Source organism: Hypanus sabinus, chromosome 6, assembly GCF_030144855.1.
Source record: "Hypanus sabinus isolate sHypSab1 chromosome 6, sHypSab1.hap1, whole genome shotgun sequence".
In the NCBI taxonomy this organism is placed as follows: domain Eukaryota; kingdom Metazoa; phylum Chordata; class Chondrichthyes; order Myliobatiformes; family Dasyatidae; genus Hypanus; species Hypanus sabinus.
In genome coordinates, this window is record NC_082711.1 from 165,659,292 (window position 1) to 165,682,893 (window position 23,602).

At 41.8% G+C, this 23,602-nt stretch overlaps 1 long non-coding RNA gene across 1 annotated transcript in view; it reads right to left on the reverse strand.

Moving 5' to 3' along the window:
• The window catches only part of LOC132396044 (uncharacterized), a 40,119-nt gene that overhangs the window by 14,544 nt on the left and 1,973 nt on the right, over positions 1-23,602 (reverse strand). The window lies entirely within an intron of this gene.

A 23,602-nucleotide genomic window follows, 5' to 3' on the forward strand; every position in this document is an offset into this window, starting at 1 on the left:
CAGTAAGTATATGTTTATTAATAGCTAAATTTAAAATACACAAGACGTGAAAAAAGAAGAAATTGTGCTAAAAGTGAACAAGTAACACAAGAGACATTAAGTATTAAACTGCACTCCTCAAAAGTGAGTTCACAGCTGACACCTCTGCATGGATAAATTGGCAGGAGGCAAAGAGTGGGAATAAAGGGAGCCTTTTCTGCCTGGCTGCCAGTGACCAGTGGTGTTCCACAGGAGTCTGTGGTTGGACTGATACTTTTTACGTTATATGTCAACGATTTGGATGATGGAATTGATGGCTTTGCTGCAAAGTTTGAAATGATATGAAGATAAGTGGAGGGACAAGTAGTTTTGGGAAGTAGAGAGGCTACTGAAGGACTTGGACAGATTAGGAAAATGGGTAAAGGAATGGCAGATGGAATACAGTGTCAGGAAGTGTATGGTCATGTATTTTGGTATAAGAAATGAAAGCATTGTCTATTTTCTAAATAGAGAGAAAATACAAAAAACTGAGGCGCAGAAGAACTTGGGAGTGCTTGTGCAGGATTCCTTAAAGGTTAATTTCCAGGTTGAGTTTGTGGGGAGGAAGGTAAATTCAAAGTAAGCATTGATTTCTAGAGAGCTAGAACAAAAAAGCAAGGATATAATGTTGAGACTTTATAAAGCACTGGGGAGGCCTCACTTGTATTGTGAGCTGTTTTTGGTCCCTTGTCGTGCAAAGGATGTGCTAAAACTGGAGAGGGTTCAAAGGAGGTTCATGAAAGTGATTCCAGGATTAAATGGCTTGTCATATGAAGAGTGTTTGATGGCTGTGAGCGTGTATTCGCTGGAATTCAGGAGAATGAGGGGAGACCTCATTGGAACATATCAAATGGTGAAAGGCCTTGATAGAGTGGATGTGGAGAGGATGTTTCCTAAGGTGGGATCGTCTAAGTCCAGAGAGCCTCTGAATAGAGGGGAGTCCTTTTAGAATGGAGGTGAGCAGGAATTTCTTTAGTCAGAGAGTAGTGAGTCTGTGGAATTCTTTGCCAGAGGCAGCTGTGGAGGCCAAGTCTTTATGTATATTTAAGGCAGAGGTTGATAGATTCTTTATTGGTCAGGGCATGAAGGGATACGGGGAGAAGGCAGGAAGTGGGGGCTCGGAGGAAAATTGGATCAGCCATGATGAAATGGTGGTGCAGACTCAATGGGCCAAATGGCCTAACTCTGCTTATACAGTACATCTTACTGTCTTAAGGTGTTCCAGGACGTCAGAAAAAGAACTTCACCAACAAATTCCTGTTACAAATACATGTTTGTTTTTCATATTTGAGATCATTTAACTCGGAATATGTAAAGCAACAGGCCTTCAGAAGTGCTGAATGTAAAGATGACTAGTCTTTTTTTTATGACTGGTTCTCCGCAGTGTTTTATGTCAGGAGTATTAACCTTGATGTGCATCCACTCCTTCAGAGTCATTCACATGTAAAGTTATTGCCACATCCCCAAATGACTGGATGCCTCCTCACTCATGAGCAAGCAAAAGAATTAAAGGGAAATTTATTAGAAGTATTTAAAATTCCTAGGGCTTTATAGAGTCAAAAGGGAGACACAATTCCTACCAATGGTCAGTCATTTTGTGAAGGACAGGGTTTAAGAAAACTTGTATAAGGGTAGATGGAGAGATAATTGATAAATAATTATTTAGAATGAAAAACTGCAGTTGTTTTCAAATAGAAATTAGATTTATGCTTGTGAATCTGTTCTAGTTGCATACCTGGGTAAACAACAGCCCAAACAGGCTCATCGACATTTCACCACTTCAAGTTGCATCTTGAGGGTCTTGTCATGATGCAGGATCCTGACACTCATTGACAATTCCTTTCCCCTCATGGATGCTGCTCTACCTGTTGAGTTCCTCTTTAGCTCCATATTCCAGAACTTCCAGTCTCTTTTGTCACCACCAGAGCCAACAGCCCCTCTAATTATTTTCTGCAGCTGTGCGGACCAACCATTGCTCTGAGCCTGAAGACTGCACAGCATGTTAAATGCTAACATTAACAGCGTAGAAAAGAAAAGTCCAGCTGCGTGGCAACGGAGGCTATGTGCATGGGAGCGTTTCAGTTACTGCGTGGCCACACAATAGAGGGAGTAGTGATCAGAACTCATATCTGTCAAGAGAGATTAATTTGTTAACATTTGCAGGAAAGAGAAAACTGAGATAGTGGTATTTAAAATTCCACTCACCCTACTCAGAGAATAGGGAGCATAGGAATCCTATCACAAAAAATAATGCAGTTCAATGGCATCTTGAAGATATCACTTTATTTATTTATTTATTGAGATGCAGCCTGGAATAGACACTTCCAGCCCTTCAACCCTAGCAATCCTGATATAACCCTAGCCTCATCATGGGACAACTTACAATGACCAATCAACCTACCAACTGGTAAGTCTTGGACTGCGGGAGGAAACCGGAGCACCTGGAGGAAACCCATCCGGTCACGGGGAGAACATCCAAACTCCTTATAGGCAGCATTTGGAATTGTACCTGGGTCCCCGATACCGCAAAGCATTGTGCCAACCATTACGCTGCCAAGTTGCAGCTCTGTGGAACCTTAGTTAGACCACACTTGGAATGTTGAAAGGAATTCTTCTGAAAGGGTTAAAACAAGTAGAGTGAGTGGAAACATACACAGAGTGGAAGTGTGCCAGAATTAGATGGGCTGAACGACCTAGTCTGTGCTATTAAACGGACATAACGTTCTTAAGAAAGTGGACATCCTTCTAGAAATTTCAACGTTAAAAACAAAGCTTGTGCAACTGACCACAAGTTACACTTTGTGACTTTTCTAAGCATGTCTTCTTAGAATAATTTTAGCTATTTTTATTCATTGCTGTTGGTGCATAGCACCGTTCTGAGGTGTTCAGATCAAAGTGGCTTCTCTGTGTGAGAGGCGGTTAAATGAGATTCCAGGACAGTCATTCCAAATATGTATTGACCTGTACATAACCCCATTATTTTCAAGGGGAACCAGTTTAAATTGCTGTTTGAAAACAAATAGATACGGACCTGAATAGTTTAATGGACCAGTAAATGTCATAGCTGAGGACAGATATTTCATCTTTAAAAAAAGTGATGTGCTCCCCCCCACCCTTTTTGCTTTTTTCAGGCTTTTGTCTCTGAGAATCCTCCTTCAGTTAAGAGGTCAGGTAGGTGAGTGATCTAAAGTCTTCTCCTTGGCTGCCATACAGAGTTGCCAGGCTCCAAAAACAAAACAATAATTTCCATGGGATTATGAAGCGTGGTGAACTAAGTGGTTTGGCAACGTTCTGAACAAAGATGACTGGGGCCACATTCAAGTAATATTGGTGCATTTGATAAGAAGCATAATTCAGTGCTGTGTAGAAAATACAAAGTTATTGAGTCAAGACGTGGTTACAACAGGCCCATCCATGGGATTAACATCATACATGGCTAGCTATTTTTGATGGGATTTAGAAGGATAATTTAGTGCACAGTAAATTGAGGACTTTCATTACCTTCTGGATTTGAGGCAAGCTTCCATGAATTCTTTCTCATTGTCATCAGGTACATCCTTTTCTAGTGATTTGAAGTAACAGATTCATAGTCACATAGAACAGAAAGAGACCCTATAGCCTACGTTGCCCATGTTGATCAAAATGTCCAGGTTAGTCCCATGTGTCAGCATTTGACCCATATTTCTCTAAACAAAGGAGTTCCCAACATTTTTAATGCCGTGGACCCCTACCATTAAACAAGGGGTCTGTGGACCCCAGGTTGAGTGGGTGGTGCACGTCCTTAATTATGGACTCCGCCTTTCCGAGGCACTGCTCCCTGAAGATGTCCTGGATGCTAAGGAGGCTTGTGCCCATGATGGAGCTGACTAATTTTCCAACGCTCTGCAGCTTACTTCGATCCTGTGTAGTAAGTGCCCCCCCCCCCCCATACCAGACAGTGAAGCAGCCAGTCAGAATTCTCTCCATGGTACATCTGTAGAAATTTTCAAGAGTTTTAGGTGATACTCCAAATCTCTGAAAACTCCTAATGAAATATAGCTGCTGTCTTGCCTTCTTTATAGCTGCTTCAGCATGCTGGGACCAGGTTAGGTCCTCAGAGATATTCACAACCAGGAACTTGAAATTGCTCACTCTCTCCATTTCTGTTCCTTCTGTAAATATTGGTGTGTGTTCCCTCGCCTTACCCTTCCTGAAGTCCACAATCAGCTCTTTGGCCTTACTGACATTGGGTGCAAGGTTGTTGCTACAACACCACTCAACTAGCTGGTATATCTTGCTCCTGCACACCCTTTTGTCATTATTTGAAATTCTGCCAACAATGGTTGTATCATCAGCATATTTACAGATGGCGTTTGAGCAGAGCCTAGCCACAGTAGAGCAGTGGGCTAAGCACACACTCCTGAGGTGTGCCAGTGTTGATTGCCAGCAAAGTAGAGATGTTATTTCCAATCTGGACAGATTGTGGTCTTCCGGTTAGGAAGTTGAGGATCCAGTTACAGAGGGAGGCACAGAGGCCCAGGTTCTGTAGCTTTTTTTAATCAGGCTCTTAGGAATGATGGTGTTAATTTTTTTTTCTCTCCCAAAATACTTTATTGTTATTTTATAGAAGGCAATGACAAACCACTTCTGTAGGAAAACTTGCCGAAAACAATCATGGTCATGAAACTGTGATCGCCTCCATCATACCACACAGCACATGATGATGATGATGATGATGATGATGATGGTGATGATGATGATGATGGTGATGATGATGATGATGATGATGATGATGATGGTGATGATGATGACGGTAATGATGATTATGGTGATGTTAACCCTGCATGCATGGTATAACATCTGCCCCTGCCACAATAATCAGGTTTGAATACCTGCACTCATGCCTAGGTAGGAAATGTGATCCTGCTGTCCTGCTGCAAAGTGCATCTGTAAAGTGCAGGGATAGAATTGGGCTCATCTGTGACACTGCTCACAGTTCATCAGCCTTCCAAACCCTACCACTCACATTATAAATGATGAAAGGATCCTTAATTCAAGGACAGCCGCAAAAAGTAAGGAATTATTCAATATTATACCACTCAGGTGTGTCTGTTAAGAATCCAAGATATGCATTGAACAAACAGTGTGAAGCATATCAATAAAACTTGTGCATTGTGACATTTACTGCCGGAACATGTCTGGAACGGCATTAGACAGTAAAACAGAATGTGCAATGCAGCGTCTTGTCGGGTAACCTTTCCATGTGTATCATGCTCAGTCAACGTGAAGAAGCACAGTGTCCTCAGCAAGTGCACCCAGTGTGCAGACTGCTTTGCTGCACGAAGGCTGCCAGCAGTGAGAAGGAATGGTGCTTTCAGCTCATGAGTGGGGAACACAATGCTTCTTCACTCTGAACAATCAGAGCAACCTGTCCCCTTGCTCTCTCATGCAGACATACAACCCAAATCCAAGAAGTTCATCTTTACTGTCATTCAACCATACACATGTATATACTGTTACATGAAACATCATTCCCCTGACGCCAAGATGCAAAACACAGTACGTATAGTCACGCACAGCATTCAGTACCATGCAAAAAGTCTTAGGTACCCTAGATTTTTAATATGATTTCAGATGGTATGGCCTTCACAGGGCCCTGATCTCAATATCATCGAGGCTGTCTGGGATTACCTGGAGAGACAGAAGCAAGCAAGACGGCCAAAGTCTGCAGAAGAAACTGTGGCAGGTTCTCTAAGATGCTGAGAACAACCTACCTGCCGACTTCCTTATAAAACTGCATGACAGTGTACTTAAGAGAACTGATGCAGTTTTAAAGGCAAAGGGTGGTCACACCAAATATTGATTGGATTTAGTTCGTTATTGTTTATGGCACTTTTTTATATTTAAAAACTTCATTTTCAGTTTTACTTCTTTTGCACATTGGCTGTTCATCAGTCCTTGTGTGTGGTTTCTCACTGATTCTATTGAATTTATTTGTCCTAGCGTGAACGCCCATGATAAAATGAACCTCAGGGTAGTGTATGGTGACATATACGTACTTTGACAATAAATTTACTTTGAACTTTTGTCGACTTTGGGAGGGGAATTCAATAGCCCATTGACTTTGGTAAAATTCATCTGAATACCAAGGTTTCAGGTATTGGAGTCTGTAGACCACTCACTGAAAACTTTCTGCCTGGCAGCAGATGGATTTGTTTTCGTGCCGGTTACTTTTCACAGCTAGGTCTTTTTCAGTCTTGCCATGATGGAAAACAAAACACGGACATAGATAACGACATTGAGCTTCTCACAGGAAAGGCCTAACTTTGGCACCGATACATTGGAGTCTTATTAACCAAATAAATGGAAGCGTGAACTGATGAGGCAGGTTAAGAGTCACATTATAGCTTGGGTAGAGTTGGTGGGAGGGTTGTAGTCCAGGACTATTCCTCAGCAAAGTTTGGGGGGGGTAGGACTCCTATTTCAGGTTTGTGGGGGGTAAACATCAACTACACACTTAATTTAAAGTGATCACAGTCCCTCTCAGCTTAGCTCATTTGGTAAAACTCCAGTATTTAAGTTCAATACCCACTCTAAACTTTAGCATGCCACCTAGACTGGCATTCCTATACCAGGGCAAGGGGATGCTGCCCCCGTGAGGGGTGAGGCAGGAAATTGGGATCCAGTCTTGTTTGTTTCTCTGATTCACTGCAGAATACATGAAGACTTTAGAGAGGCTCTGAGAGGAGAAATCCACTGAGTTTGTTTGCTCCCATGTCACGCCAGTAACAGTAGATCAGGTGTCGCAATTGGTGCAATTTAACCCCTCTTGTTGCTCACCACCCTCCTCTGGGCAGTATATGACACTATTATTGTGCTAAAAGAGACTGACGCAGAACTGAACTGCAGCTCGGGAATGACATCCATGAAGCACGATGATACAGTGGCAGCAACAGAAATTGGGCCAAGTGTTTGGGTGGAGGGCAGGGATGCAGAAATATAATGATGAATAAACTCTTCTTGGGCTTCCAGGAGGGTACAGTATTGATTATAATCAACGTTTCGATGACAGAGTCCGCCATCTTCATTAGGGGTGATGCCTGGGCATGTCTAGTCCAGTGGTATTTATACCCCTGTAATCCAATCGTCCCGATTGGTTAGTCCTCATCCAATCAGGTTTCTGCTCTCCCACCTTGTTTACAATTGAATTTCAGAGAGTTATCTATCTATAGATAGATAGATACATATGTAGATATATAAAATGCTACTAATGTATCGCATTCCAGTCATCTACGATTTTCTTTGTAAAAAAACTTGCCTTGCAAATCTCCCTTAAACTTTACCCCCTCAACTTACAGCTATGGCCTGTAGTATCTGACTCTAGAAAAGTCTCTGGCCATCTATCCTGTCTATATCCCCCATAAATTTTATAAGGATTTCTTAAATGGCGAGGGACTGGGTGGTGTTGATATTTAAAGGGAGCTACACGTTCCCGTGCACAAGTCACTGGACATCAACACCCAGGTGCAGCAAGCAACTTGGAAGGTGAACTATGTGGTGACCTTTATTACATTCTGAGCGCATGATTAATGATAGGCTCTTGGAGGGAGCACAGCCGAAGTGGTCACCCAGTAGCCACTCCAGTGCTTTTATTTTTTTATTATTATTTAGAGATACAGTGTGGAACAGGCCCTTATGGCCAAGGAGTCTCACCGCCCAGCAACCCACCTATTTAACCCCAGCTGAATCACAGGACAATTTACAACGGCTAATTAACCTACTAACCTGTATTTCTTTGGAATGTGGGAGGGAACCGGAGCACTCGGAGAACATCTGTGCGTTCGCGGTAAGAACACACAAGCTCCTTATAGACGATGTAGGAACTGAACCGAACTCCAATGCCCCAAGCTGTAATTGCCTGTGTTAACTGCTATGCTAGTTTGGCGCCTACTGTGGTACATCCTGCACCTAATAAAGTGGCCACTGAGTGTATGGTCGTGTCTTCTGCTGCCGTAGCCCATCCACTTCAAGGCTCAAAGTGTTTTGCATCGAGATGCTCTTCTACACACCACTGTTGTAACACAAGTTTATTTGAGTTACTGTCACCTTCCTGTCAGCTTGAACGAGAATGGCCATTCTCCTCTGACCTCTCTCAATCACAAGGCATTTTCCCCCACAGAACTGAAGCTCACTGGATGTTTTTTATTTGTTTTTTGCACTATTCTTTTTAAACTCTAGAGCAGATGTTCTCGCCTTTTTTTCTGCATTGGACCAAAACCATTAAGCAAGGAGTCCATGGACTCCAGGTTGGGAACCTCAGCTCTGGAAACCCCAAGGAGATCAGCAATTTCTGAAATACTCAAACCACCCCTTGTGGCACCAACCAACGTTCAGCAGACGATCACTTTTCTTCCCCATTCTGATGTTTGGTCTGAAGAACAACTGAATCCCTTCACCATGTCTGCATGCTTTTATGCGTTGAGTTGCTGCCGCATGATTGGCGGATTAGATAGTTGGATTAGGGAGCAGATGAACAGGTACCTGATAAAGCGGGCACTAATGCAGAGTGCAGTTTTGGTGACCTAACGCTTGCCACATACGACAGAAGGAATGCAGTGAAGGTTCACTGGAATGTTACAGGGATGGCTGGTTTCTTGTTTGAGTGGAGATTTAGTAGACCAGGCTTGTGTTATGTAAAGTTCATAAGAATGAAAGGAAGTCATCTTAAAACTTAGAAGGTTCCTCCAAGATGGGTTCAGGGAGAATGTTTTCGCTAGTTGAGGAGTCCAGAACTGGGATTCTAAGAAAAAAAAGGTTGTTTAGAACAAAGATAAGAAGAAATTTCTTCTCTCAGAGAATGGCGACTATTGGAAAACTATTTACCTTGACAGGTTGTGAAGACTTGGTAGCTGAGCTAATTTAAAACATAAATTTCTGGAGATGGAGGGAATAGTTCAGGAAAGGGCAGTGACATAGAAGAGTAGCCATCATTTTGATGAATGGCGGAGCAGATTTGAAGGGCCGCATGTCCTTTCTGGCTCCTACTTCTTATGATCTTATACTACAAACAAACCAGGAATTACCACTGGCTCAGTGAGGGCTGCAGAAGGTGACATGAAGGTGTAACACAAAGTTACACGTAAGCCTAACAGCCAAACCTCAATGTAACATACCGAGATTAGCAACTGCATAATATATAATTCAGAAGAATGAAAGGGGATCTCATTGAACCCTGTTGAACATTGAAAGGACTAAACAAAGGTGAAGATGGAGAGGATGTTTCCTATAGCGGATGAGTCGAGGACCAAATGACACAGCCTCAGAACAGAGGAACATCCATTTAGCACAGAGATGAGGAGAAATTTCTTCAGATAGATGGTGGTGAATCTGTGGAATTCATTGCCACAGATGGCTGTGGAGGCTACGTCACTGGGTACAATCAAAGCAGAAGTTGATAGGCTCTTGGTTAGACAGAGCGTGACAGATTACAAGGAGAAGTTACCAAGCTTACTAAACCTAACCCGTACATCCTTTGAGTGTGAGGGGGAAGTGGAGCACCCAGAGCAGGCCCATGCACGGGGAGAACATACAGACTCCTTACCAAATAGTACTTACTCCAGAAGGAGGTTACTGTTGAGCATACTCTCATTTGGACAAGTGAAACATTGTGACTGCAAGTGCACGACAGATGCCGGGTATCCCAAGACAAGTGGCTCATGCTTAACATCCCAAAGCCTTTCCATTCTCTACGAAATAGATGCCAACACCATGCAGGCAAAATAGCTCACCATGTGTCAGAAATAAATAGAATGAATGTTTAGAGAACATTATTCGCCATTTGAAACATACATGCCCCTCAATCTCTGGAATACAGAGTCCACAGTGTGTACTCCATGCTAAAACCACTGAAGTTGTTCATCTGGTCTACTCTGACAAAACTTGCCAACAACCTCACCATTCCCCCCCACCCCCACACATAGACACAGTCTCTGCAGCTAAATTTATCCCTCATGCATCTTAATCAATAATAAAAAATAAAGGCCATTAAACATAGTAGCAGAATGAGGCCTATCACCCGTTGCTATACTATACCCAAAAACTTGGCCTTCACAGCCGCCTGTGACAATGAATTCCACAGATTCACCATCCCCTCGGTAAAGAAATTTTTCCTCAACTCTGTTCTAAATGGATGCCCCTCTATTCTGAGGCTGTGCCCTCTGGCCCTGGACTCCCCCACCATAGGAAACATCCTCTCCACATCCACTCTATCTAGAACAGTGGTTCCCAACCTTTCCTATACCCCACACCCCTAGGAAATATTTGATTAACGTTCGCACCTCCTACAAAAATAATATCACATTTGAAGATGAAGAAGTCTAATTTCTAATTTTTGAACCACAAATTGAACCACATACAATACTGCGGGTGAATAAATTGAACTTAAAAAAATAAGCTTTTAACTCAGTGCATAAAACGCAAATATAAATTGAGCAATTAGATTCTAATTTATTCAGAAAAATTTGTAAATATTAAAATCAATCCCAATTGTGAACATAAAATTCAATGACTTCTTTGCTCCTGCTTCTCATTCATGATTTTGTCAAAACGTGGAACTTTCTTGCTGACTGCGATCCGCAGGACTGCCTGTGGATTCAGGCGATTCCTAGATTTTGTCTTGATTGACAAAAGAGAACTGAATCCAGATTCATACAGGTATGTTGTTGCAAATGGAATGAGGACACGGAATGCTTTTCCACCAAGCCTTGGGAACATATCCAGTGCTGCACACCAAAACTCCTCCACAGTCTTGCTTTCAATTTGCATTTCAAGAGCTCGATTTGTCTGCAAATCAATAAGATCTTCCTTCAGCTCTTCATCTTCTGACATTTTCTCCAAATTGTAGGAATATGGATTCATGATCCATTCTTCTGAAATCTTCAGGTCTCCAGCAGCAAAATATCCATCAAATGATTCTGACAGCATTTGCAAATGAGCCACAATTTCTTCACACACAGTAGGAGTTATGGATCCAGTATCATCAACCGTCTCTTCTAGTGAAGGAAAATTTGAGAGACTGCCTCTTTCCATCCTTCAATGCCAAAGACATAACTTTTCTTTGAAGCATTCAACTTTTCACAGGCCTTCAATATGTTTATCCCTTTTCCTTGAAGAGAAACACTCAGGTCAATCATACGAGTGAAAATGTCAGCTAAGTAAGCCAGCATTTGGGTGAATTCCTGTGATTCCATTGCCCCAACCAGATCACATCCACGCTCCTCCAGAAAAACTTTGATTTCTTCCCGCAGTTCAAAGAAGTGGGTTAAAGCTTGTCCTCATGACAACCAACGGACTTCTGTGTGGAAAAGCAAAACTGAATGTTCACTTTCCAGATCCTCACAAAATGATTTGAAGATGCGATGGTTCAAAACACGCCCCCTGATCCAGTTAATGATCTTCACACAAGTATCAAGGACTTTCTTCAAATTTGGAGGCAATGTTTCTGATGCTAAAGCATGCCGATGAAGAAAACAATGGGTAACTTGCAAGTCTGGAATCTCCTTTTTCATCAACGCAGAAAAGCCAGATTTATTTCCAAGCATTGCAGGTGCCCATCAGTGCACACAGAACCAGTGACTTTGATATCTAAATCATGATTGGCAAAGAAGCCTTTCACCAGCTGCATCACATCCTTTGCAGTTGTGCTTGTTTTCAGATCTTTGCAAAACAGAAAATTTTCCTTCACAGCACCATCATTGACGTACCTCACTAATGTGATGAGTTGACTACAACTGGAGACATCAGTTGACTCATCCAACTGAACAGAGATTTTAAGAGGACTAGCTCTGACATCTGAGATGACTTGGTCCAAAGTATCTTCACTCGAATCACTGATTCCGTTGTGAATAACATTATTTGATAGGCACCTGTTCAAATTTTTTTCTTGCTTCTTTGCCCAGGATAATTGTTGCTATTCCCAGTGCACATGGCTTGATGAGATCTTCCGTAATTGTATGGGGCTTCTTGGATTTGGCCACTTTATATGCCACTTGGTATGAAGCAAGAAGTAGTGGTTTTTTAACAATTTTGAAAGAGTTCCTTGTGAATCAAAACGAGCTCTTTTGATTTTCAATGACCCAACATCATGTCCTTCAACATCAGCTCCACCATGCTTGTTCTTGAAGTGCTCCTGAAGCTTCATAAAAAAAGTCCATTATAAAAGTTCAATAAGTTCAAAGTTAAATTTATTATTTAAGTATATATTTGTGTGTGTGTGTGTGTGTGTGTGTGTGTGTGTGTGTGTGTGCGTGCGTGTGTGCGTGCGTGTGTGTGTGTGCGTGCGTGCGCGTGCGTGTGTGTGTGTGTGTGCGCGTGTGAGAGACATATATATGTTATCATATACCCTGAGATTCATTACGGACGTACACAATAAATCCAGTGACCCTAACAGAATCAATCCACTGCAACAAGTCCTGAGACTCCTGTACCTTCTTCCTGATGGCAGCAGTGAGAAGAGAGCATGACCAGGGTGGTGGGTTCCTGATGATGGTGCTGCTTTCTTGTGACAACGTAGTACAAAATGGTCAAGGTAGACATAGTGTTGCTAAACTGAGATAATAATTAGGGTTGTAGAATGATTGTGGGAATGAAAGTGTATAAGGAGCATGTGATGGCTCAGGGCCTATAATCTTTGAAGCTTTGAAGAATGAGTGGGGATCTCATTGCAACCTATGGAATATTGAAAGTTCTAGATGAGGGGTTCCCAACCTGGGGTGCCTGCACCCTGATGGGGTGTGAGATGGAATTTCAGGGGGTGCGACAAATAGTGGCTTGTGACCTTGAGTGACGAGTCACGAGTCAACACTCAGCCAGCTGCCAGTGTGCCTTGAGAAGTGATAGTAACATTTGTCCCAAGCACACTCCAGTCTCCCGCTGCCCGAGTCAGCGTTGAGGATACTCATCAGTGTTACCTGGGAAGTTACACCTCAGAGTTGAGGAGTCTCATCAATGTTAGCTAGAAGGTTACATCTCAGAGTTAAAAATCATCTCATAATGCCAAAATCTTTATATATCCCGAATCAACCATCGAGTAACGTTAAAACCAAACCCGCACAGTAGGTAAATTATTCAATTATAAAATTTTAAAAAGCTGCATTTTGATAAAAAGCAGCTGAAGTCATTCATTCGTATTTGTCTCAATGCATTAAAGAAGTTTTTGAATTTCAAAGATTTTTTTTCTCTTGAAAAGGTTTTTTTCTTGAACTGTTGATAATTTTGAATTGTGTTAGTTGAGGAGGTATCATGGTTAGCACCGAGGACTTTGAATCGTGTGATGGGAGTTCATATCTCCGGTAATCATTGGAAATAGGTGTGTAAATTCAGTAGAGAGTAGCCTAATAAGTCATGTCATGTCCCCGTAGCATTTCCACCTGACAATTTATCTTGGCATAACCGCAGATAATATCGTAATATAATATTTGAAAGCGTATTTCTCGCGATACTTTGCTAAAGGTGTGTCTGGTTGAGTAAAGCGGTCATCCCTGACTTAGTCAGATAGTTTTTCTCATATTAGCTCATATTTTTCTCTTTACCCTTAATCTTTCATTAACCCTTCATCATGTCAAAAAGAAAGAAATGGAATGATGACTATGTGTGCTTTGGTTTCACTTGCACAACAAGAAATGATAGCTTGAAAAAACCCCAGTGCATTCTTTGTAGTGTTGTGTTTTCCAACTCAAATCTGAGCCATCACATGCTCCTTATACCCTTTCATTCCCACAATCATTCTACAACCCTAATTATTACCTCAGTTTAGCAACACTATGAATACCTTGACCTTTTTGTGCTACATTGTCACAAGAAAGCAGCACCATCATCAGGAACCCACCACCCTGGTCATGCTCTCTTCTCACTGCTGCCATCAGGAAGAAGGTACAGGAGTCTCAGGACTTGTTGCAGTGGATTGATTCTGTTAAGGTTACTGGATTTATTGTGTACGTCTGTAAGAAAATGAATCTCAGGGTATATGATAACATATATATGTCTCTCTCTCACACACACACACACACACACACACACACACTCACACATATATATACTTAAATAATAAATTTAACTTTGAACTTATTGAATTTCTATAATGGACTTCTTTTTTTGCTCTAATTATGTTTTTTGTTGTTTTATTGTAGACAGTAATTATATAATTAGTTTAATTTATGTCTTTCCTGTGAATGTTGTGTATCTGATGTTATGAGCCTGTGACACTGCAAGCTCTTTGTTATCTCTGTGCATCAAAGTTCAAAGTAAAATTTATCAGAGAACATACATGACACCCCATACAACCCTGAGATTCTTTTTCTGCGGGCGTACTTAGAAAATCTATAGAACAGTAACTGTAAACGTCAGGAACTGTAAACAAACTGTGCAAATGCAGATGTAAATAAACAGCAATAAATAACGAGCATGAAATAACAATTTAACAGAGTCCTTAAATGAGTATATCTATCCCCTTAGGTTCTTGCACATTTGACAATAAACTCTGACTGTTTATTAAAAATTCATTTATGCATTTGCTAGGAATCTTGTTGTTCCTGAATACGAATGAGGTAGCAGTCATGAGCTGGTTTGTAAACAGACTAAATCGTTGGCTCAGTTTCTTAACCAGGGAGTGAGATGGGCATTTTAACTGCAATGGCAAACAGCCAGCTCAAAAGCAAGATAAACACCATGATTAGTCAAGGAAGAATCTTTAATAAAGACAGCGGTGGGCAGTTTGACAGTAATGTTTATTTTAAGGAGGCTTAAATGAGCTCCCAATCTGTATTTGTGCTCAAGTCAAATAGTTCTGAAAAATCCCACCGTGGAAATTGGAACAATGTCAGAGGGTGGTTCATTGCTGCCAACTGCAAGACCAGTTGCGGTCTGATCAAACACATGTTTTTCTTTGACTTTGGTAACTGATGACTGGGCCCAAATTCAAATCACCAATTAGAATTTGATTCCTCCGGCTTCTCCGATTGGTCGGTTAATTGGTCATTGTAAATAGTCCTGTGATCAGGCTAGGCTAGGGTTAAATTGTGGGGATGCTAGACACTGCAGGTTGACGCTGGAAGGTCCTATTCCACACCGTATTTCAATAAATTAAAAAGTTTAAAAATAGTTAAGTCTTGAATAGAAGGCTCACTCTTTATAATGGCGACCACATGGCTACCCGATTGTCTCAGAAACCCAACAACTTTTAAATTTATTTTTAATTATTTAGAGAAACTATTCATTGACAGACCCTTCAGCCCAAAGAGCCTGCACCACCCAATTACACCTATGTGACTCATTAACCTACTAAGCCATACATCTTTGGAATGTGGGAAGAAACCAGCGCATCTGGAGGAAACCCATGTGGTTAAGGAGAGAACATACAAATTCCTTACAGATAGCGGCAGCATTGAAATCGGGTTTCTAGCACCACAATAGCGTTATGCAAACTACTATGCTACCATAATGTCCTTCAGGGAAGAACTCTACTGTCCATGATCACCAGATCTACTTAAGATTTAAGAAGTCTTCATTAACTCCAACACCGAAATGATCCCACAACCTGTGGACTTTCAAAGACCTTACAATTCATGTTTTCAATATTATTTATTATATATTTATCTGTTATTATTATTTTGTATTTACACATTGAACATTGGTTGTTTGTCCATCTTTGTGTGTCTTTTTCATTTATTCTGTTATGCTTCTTTGTATTTACAATGACTGCTGTAAAAAATGAATCTCAGGGTTGTATAAGGTGATAATAAATTTACTTTGAATTTAGAAACATACAATAAGTGGCATTGATGCATTGCGAACAGAATCTATTGATTTGATGATACCATAAGATATACGAGCATAATTAGGTCTGCTCCACCATTTCATCATGGCTTGTTCATTTTTTTCTCTCAGCCCCAATCTCCAGCCTTTAAAACAAATCCTTCATTCCCTGACCAACCAAGAATCTATCAATCTCTGCCTTAAATACACATAAAGACTTGGTCTACATCTGCTTGTGGCAAAGAATTCCACAGATTCACCCACTCTCTAGCTAAAGAAATTCCTCCTCATCTCCGTTCTAAAAGGACACCCCACTATTTTGAGGCTCTGTCCTCTGGTCTTAGAGTCTCCCACCATAGGAAACATCCTCTCCACATCCACTCTATCGAGGCCTTTTATCATTCGATAGGTTTCAATTAGGTCACCCCTCATTCTTCTGAATTCCAATGAACACAGGCCCAGAGCCATCAAGCGATCTTCATATGACCAACTGTTTAATCCTGGAATCATTTTTGTAAATCTCCTTTGAACCCTCTCCAGTTTCAGCACATCCTTTCTCAGATAAGGGCCCAAAACAGCTCACAATACTCCAAGTGAGGACTCACTGGTGCTTTATAAAGTCTCAACATTACGTCCTTGCTTTTATATTCTAGTCCTCTTGAAATGAATGCAAGCATTGTATTTGTCTTCCTCACCACAGACTCAACCTGCAAATTAACCGTTAGGGATCCTGCACAAAGACTCTCAAGTCCATCTGCACTAAAGTTTTTTGTATTTTCTTTCCACTTAGAAAATAGATAACCCTTCCATTTCTTACACTAAAGTGCATGATTATACACTTCCCGACACTGTATTCGATCTGTCATTTCTTTTCCCATTCTCTTAACCTGTCTAAGTCCTTCTGTAGCCTCCCTATATCCTCAAAACTACCTGCCCCTCCACCTATCTTTGCAACGTCTGCAAACTTTACATCAAAGCCATCAATTCCATCATCCAAGCTGTTGACATACAATGTAAAAATAATCGGTTCCAGCACAGACCCCTGCAGGACACCACTAGTCATTGACAGCCAACCAGAAAAATCTCCCCTTTTTCCCACTCTCTGCCTCTTGCCAATCAGTCACTGCTTTATTCATGATAGAATATTTCTTTTAACACAGGAGCTTGTAGCTTGTTGAGCAGCCTCATGTGTGGCACCTTGTCAAAGACCTTCTGATAATCCAAGTACAAAACGTTGACTGAATCTCCTTTGTCTATCCTTCTTGTTATTTCTTCAAAGAATTCCGGCAGATTTGGCAGGCAAAATTTTCCCTTGAGGAAACCATGCTGACTACAGCATTTTTTTTTAATCATGTGTCTCCAAGTACCTCAAAACCACATCCTTAACAATCAACTCCAACATCTTCCCAACCATTGAGGTCAGACTAACTAGCCTATCATTTCCTTTCTTCTGCTTCTCTCCCTTCTTGAAGAGTAGAGTGACATTTGCCATCCAGAGTTCCAGTTCTAGAACCATTCTAGAATCTAGTGGTTCTTGAAGGATCATTACTAAAGCCTCCATTTCTTTCAGAACCCTGAGGTGTACACCATCTGGTCTAGGTGATCTATCTACCTCAGACCTTTCAGTTTCCCAAGAACTTCCTCTCTAGTAATGGTAACTTCACACACTTCATGACCCCTGATACCTGGAACTTTCATCATACTGCCAGTGTCTTCCAGAGAAGACTGATGCAAAATACTTATTCAGTTCATCTGCTATTTCCTTATTACTACCCCTCCAGGTCCAATATCCACTCTTGCCTCTCTTTTACACTTAATTTATCTGAAGAAACTTTTGGCATCCTCTTTAATATTATAGGGTACCTTACTTTTGTATTCCATCTTTATCCTCTTAATGACTTTTTCTGTTGTCTTCTGTTGGTATTTAAATACTTCCCAATACCCTAACTGCCCACTAATTTTTGCTCTATTATATGCCCTCTTTTTTGGCTTTTAAGTTGGCTTTGATTTCCCTTGTTAGCCATGGTGTGTCATCTTGCCCTTCAGAAGGTACAGGATATATACATCCCATCCTGAAATGCTTCCAAAGATTCCAGTCATTGCCGCCCTCCTGGCATCCCTGCCAGTGTTCTCTTCCAGTCAATTCTGGCTACCTTCTCTCTCACACGTCTGTAATTCCTTTATTCCACTGTAAAATTGATTCATCTCTCAAATTTCAGGGTGAATTCAATCACATTAATGCTTCTTTTACCTTAAGCTCTCTAATCAATTCTGGTTCATTACTCAACGCCCAATCCAGATTAGCTGATCACCTAGTGGGCTCAACCACGAGCTGCTCTAAAAAATCATCTCATAGGCCTTCCAGAAATTCCCCCTCTTGGACTCCTGCACCAAACTGATTTTCCCAATCTACCTGCATATTGAAATCCTCCGTGACTATTGTAACATTGCTCTTTTGGCATGCATTTTCTATCTCCCATTGTAATTTGTAAACCACGTCCTTACCACTATTTGAGGGTCTGTATACAACTCCCATCAGTTCCTTTGCATTTCCTTAGCTCTATCCACAATGATTCAGCACCTTCCAACCCTTATGTCACCTCCTTCTCTAATCATTTAATTTCATTTTTACTAACAGAGCAACACCAACACCTCCGCCTTCCTGTCTGTCCTTATGATATAACGTGTATCCTTAGACATTAAGCTCCCAGCTTTAATCTTCTTTCAGCCATGATTCAGTGATCACAATATCATACCTGCCAATCTGTAACTGTGCTAAGTGTATCGACCTTATTCCATATATTGCACGCGTTCAAATATAACACGTTTGGTCCTGTATTCATCTTTTTCCATTTTGTCCACCTTTTACATTGCAGCTCATCCCGTTGCCTGCAGTTTTGCCTGATCATCAGCCTCTCCTTTCTAGGAGTCTCACAACACACTGCTTCTGTTTGTAAACCAACTACCTCATCTTCAGCACAATCACTCTAATTCCCATTCCCCTGCTAATTAGTTTAAACCCACCCAAACAACTCTAGCCAACCTGCCCACAAGGATATTGGATTCCCTTGGGTTCAGGTGTAACCCGTCCTTTTTGTACAGATAATTTCTTCCCCAGAAGAGATCCCATTGATCTATAAATCTGAACCCCTTCCCCCTGCACCAGTTCCTCAGCTGTGAATACCATGAATGATTTAATAAATGCATGAAAAACAAGCACCGATTATATTGGATTCCATGTATGTATTTCTATGAATAAGGTTTATTTTTGAAATTAAAAAAAGACTCCAGATTCACCAATATACATGATCCTTGACTAGCCTCCGAACTGATGAAATTAGCCCCTCAGTTAGTGAACATTTGGGACAAGACCATAAATTCTGACCTAACCATTGAGAATGTCCCCATCGTGTGAATTGCTTTTAAAGCTATAACTTTTTTTTTGTTTCCTTGACTATCAATTTCCATTTGGTTTATGGTATCAGCCAGTGTTAAATCCATCTTTTTCTCTCAGAGATTAAAAGTTACACAATGGAACAAACAGTATATATTCTTTGGAACATTGTAAGGGTTAAATAAGGTTCAAAGGAGACAAGGCCCCTCTCCTGTATTAGACAAAGGCAAGTGGTAAGTTGGAAAATTACAAATATTGGGTGTGGCCAGTCTCTAACTGTTCAGGATAACTGAGGCTTTTCTTGGAACTAGCTAGTATTGAAAACCAATCCTATATCTGAATAATATAAGTCATAGTTTACACCCAGATGCAAACACCATTGCAAACATAAATCCCATCCACCCAACACTTCTGGTACCTGTTGCATCTCCAGGCTTCAAACCTGGTTGGTTTTTCATAGTTCAAAGGTATTTTTAAGACAGAGCACATTTCAAAGCATTATTATGGATATTAGACTGGGAGGTTCAAGTTCCATTCCCTACACTAAATAAGCACCAGGAAGATAATTCACTCAATAATTTCACCTTGGTGTTGGTGCGTGGCCTAGTGGATAAGGCATCGGTCTAGTGATCTGAAGGTCACTGGTTCGAGCCTTAGCTGAGGCAGCGTGTTGTGTCCTTGAGCAAGGCACTTAACCACACATTGCTCTGCAACGACACCGGTGCCAAGCTGCTTGAGTCCTAGTGCCCTTCCCTTGGACAACATCGGTGGCGTGGAGAAGGGAAGGCCTGCAGCTTGGGCAACTGTCGGTCTCCCATACAACCCTGCCCAGTACCGAATCCTGGAAATTCCAGGCGCAGATCCATGGTCTCACGAGACTAACGGATGCCTATATAATTTCACCACTGAATGGATAACAACGATCACAAAACTAATTCAACTATTGTTTCCTTCACTACCTCTAACAATGGTGTTTCTTCATTCACCTAACAAGCTACAGGTACAGATCATAAATACACAATTATAGGCCTCTGGAAGAAACACATTAAACCCACCTGTAAAGTCAGTCACTCATTGTGTATTCACAAGCACTTTTACAAAGTGTTTTATTTTCTCTCTTCAGAGCCTGAAGCTTGCACGTTGTTCTGTTCCTCAGATTTCTTTTCAGTTGGTCAGGGGATTCCATCCTCCATTGTCAAATTCTGCTTGCTCGTGAGAGGTGTGTACCACCACTAGAGTTGTAGTTTATATTTTAACCTTGCTACCCAATTTCCTACAGTACCCAGAGTGCAGCTCTACTCAGATCATGTGACTGCTCTTCTTGTTTGTGTGTGTGTGTGTGTGTGTGTGTGTGTGTGTGGGAGGTTTCATTCATTTCTCATGGTACTATAACTGTGCAATGCAGTGAACAAATAAACTAAATGAAATCATGAAATCTCACATGATCTCAGAACCTCCCAAAGCAGTGACGTACTGATTTGAAAAAGTTGCCGCGCAAATGTGGCCTGCTTGTGTGTATGACCGGCCCGCATACACCATCGCACCATCAGGGAACCTGGCTGCTGTGCGCTCTCCTCCCCTATCAGGTTCCTTCCCTCACTCCTCTTTGTTAGTCCTGTGATATCAGAGTACCACCCTCCCATCCTCACTGTCAACTGGAAGATCACATGTGGCTCCTGGTTTAATGTCTCTGCTGTATGATGGCACTTTCAATGCCCAGCTGTCTCTTGGAAACATCAACTTGGATTGTGTGATCAAGTTCCTGGAGTGGGATTTGACCTCATAGTCCTCTGACTGAAAGGCATGAATGTTTACTGCAATCGTGGCTCCTGGTTTTGCTCAGTACGACTTCATGAACTGACTGTTTTATTTTCTGTCCAGCCTCCATGCTTGTCCAGGCAAGGATACTGCATCAAATCGTAAACGTGAGAAAGCCTGCGGATGCCGGAAATCCAGAGCAATGCACACAAAATGGTGGAGGAACTCAGCAGACCAGGCAGCATCTATGGAGAAGAGTTCAGTCAACATTTCGGGCTGAGACACTTCCGAAGAGGCCAGAATAAAAAGCTGGGGGGAGGGGAAAGAGGATAGCTAGAGGGTGATAGGTGAAGCCAGGTGGGTTAGAAAGGTCAAGGGCTGGAGAGGAAGGAATCTGAGAGGAGGGTGCTTACTGTGAAAGAGAAGCTTCTAGTGTTGACTGACTTTCATGGCACTATTAAATATTTGTGGTACAGATAAATGACTGGTTGGGTACACTGCCGTATCACAAGATCACAAGACAAAGGAGCAGAAGTAGGCCATTCGGCCCATTGAGTCTGCTGCACCACTCCACCATGAGCTAAATGATTCTCCCGTCTAGTTCCAATTTCCGGCTTTTTTCCCATATCCCTTGATACCCTGACTAATCAGATACCTGTCAATCTCCTCCTTAAAAACCCTCAATGATTGGGCCTCCACAGCTGTATGTGGCAACGAATTCCATAAATCCACGACCCTCTGGTTAAAAAAAATTCTCCTCATCTCTGTTTTAAATGGGTACCCTCTAATTCTAAGACTGTGACCTCTTGTCCTGGACTCACCCACCAAGGGAAACAGCCTTTCAACATCTACTCTGTCCAACCCTTTCAACATTCAAAATGTTTCTATGAGATCCCCTCTCAGTCTTCTATACTCTAATGAATACAGTCCAAGAGCCGACAAACGCTCCTCATATGTTAGTCCCTGCATTCCAGGAATCATTCTCGTGAATCTTCTCTGAATTCTCTCCAACATCAGCACATTCTTTCTAAGATAGGGGGCCCAAAACTGCACACAGTATATGTTCCCTTTATTACTGTATCGCAATGTTGCCACAATCTGAGAGAGTGAGACTGTTATACTAGTGTGATTTTTGCATTGCCCATTCCAGTAAGCAATCACCAATCAGTACAGCTATGGAGTCATACAACACAGAAGCAATCTCTATGGCCTATCACACCCATGCAGACCATCAGTGGCCCATCAGACCCATGCTGACCATCAGTGGCCCATCACACCCATGCAGACCATCAGTGGCCCATCAGACCCATGCTGACCATCAGTGGCCCATCACACCCATGCTGACCATCTGTGGCCAGCCTATAACTGATCCCACTTACCAGCACCTGGCCTATAGACCTCAATTCCCCACCTACCTTATTCTTAAACATTGTGAGTGTTCCTGCTTCCACCACCTTCTCAGGCAGCCCATTCCAGATTCCAGTCACCTTATTGAGTGAAAATGTTCTTATACAGTTATCTTCTAAACGTCTTTCCCTTGTCCTAATCTATGACCACCAGTTTTAGACCCTCTACAATGGGAAATGGGTGGCGGGGGTGGGGATACGTCTCTACCAAAGGCACTTCTTCCCCCTCCAGAGGCTACAGGTCACCTTTGGGCAAGGTGTATTACCCGCTTAGCAACCTCCCACCCCCCCACCTGATCCGGGTCATATGAAGCCATGGGAATAGGTGGTGGATGGTCATACAAGCACCTGATGCATTTCCGACATCCTGGTTATGTGACAGACAATCTGTGAAGGGTATTGATAATGGCCTGGGTCTTGGAAAGACACTGCCCTGAAAAAGGCAATGGCAAACCACTTGTGTAGAAATATTTGCCAAGAACCATCATGGTCATGGATAGACCATGATCATCCATGTCACACGACACAGCCTGAAACGATGATGATGACGACAATGTGGAGAAGAAAGTGGAACATTTTCAACTCTGGATTTAAAATATATATTGGAGCCCCAACCATTCTGTTTTAGACTCATAGCTTAAGCTTAACTTTCCAATGAGAACCACATTGGCCTGCTGGCTATACATATGGGCATAAAGCCAACAATGCAAATCATCTTGCCAGAGCTTTATTATGTTCCCAAAACACCACCGAGAGAATCTGATAATCCATCAAACTGAATTGCAAATGAACTAAAGTTGTGAAATTGGATCAGAGACAATGGTTAGCTTCAGCCAGCCCACCAGACCCAACAGAAGTCCTCCAACATCACCACCAAATCACATAGGAAGAACTCTTTGCTCAAATCATATTGTTTTTTTTCTCCATCCCTCAATTCTGATTGCCCCTTAGAATAAGGGGTTATCCAAAGGATATAAATGATCTCATGACATTTTCTCTACCCCTCACCCCCAGAAGATACAAAAGCCTGAAAACATGTAACAGCAGGCTGAAGGACAGTTTCTACCCTGCTGTAATAAGACCATTAAATGGTTCTGAGTCACAGGGTGGACTCTAGATCTCACAATCCACAATCACTGTGATCTTCCACTTGATTGTTTACCTGCACTGGACTTCCTCTGTACCTGTTACGCTTTATTATTGTTTCACTTCAGTCTGCCTCAATGCCCTGTGTAAT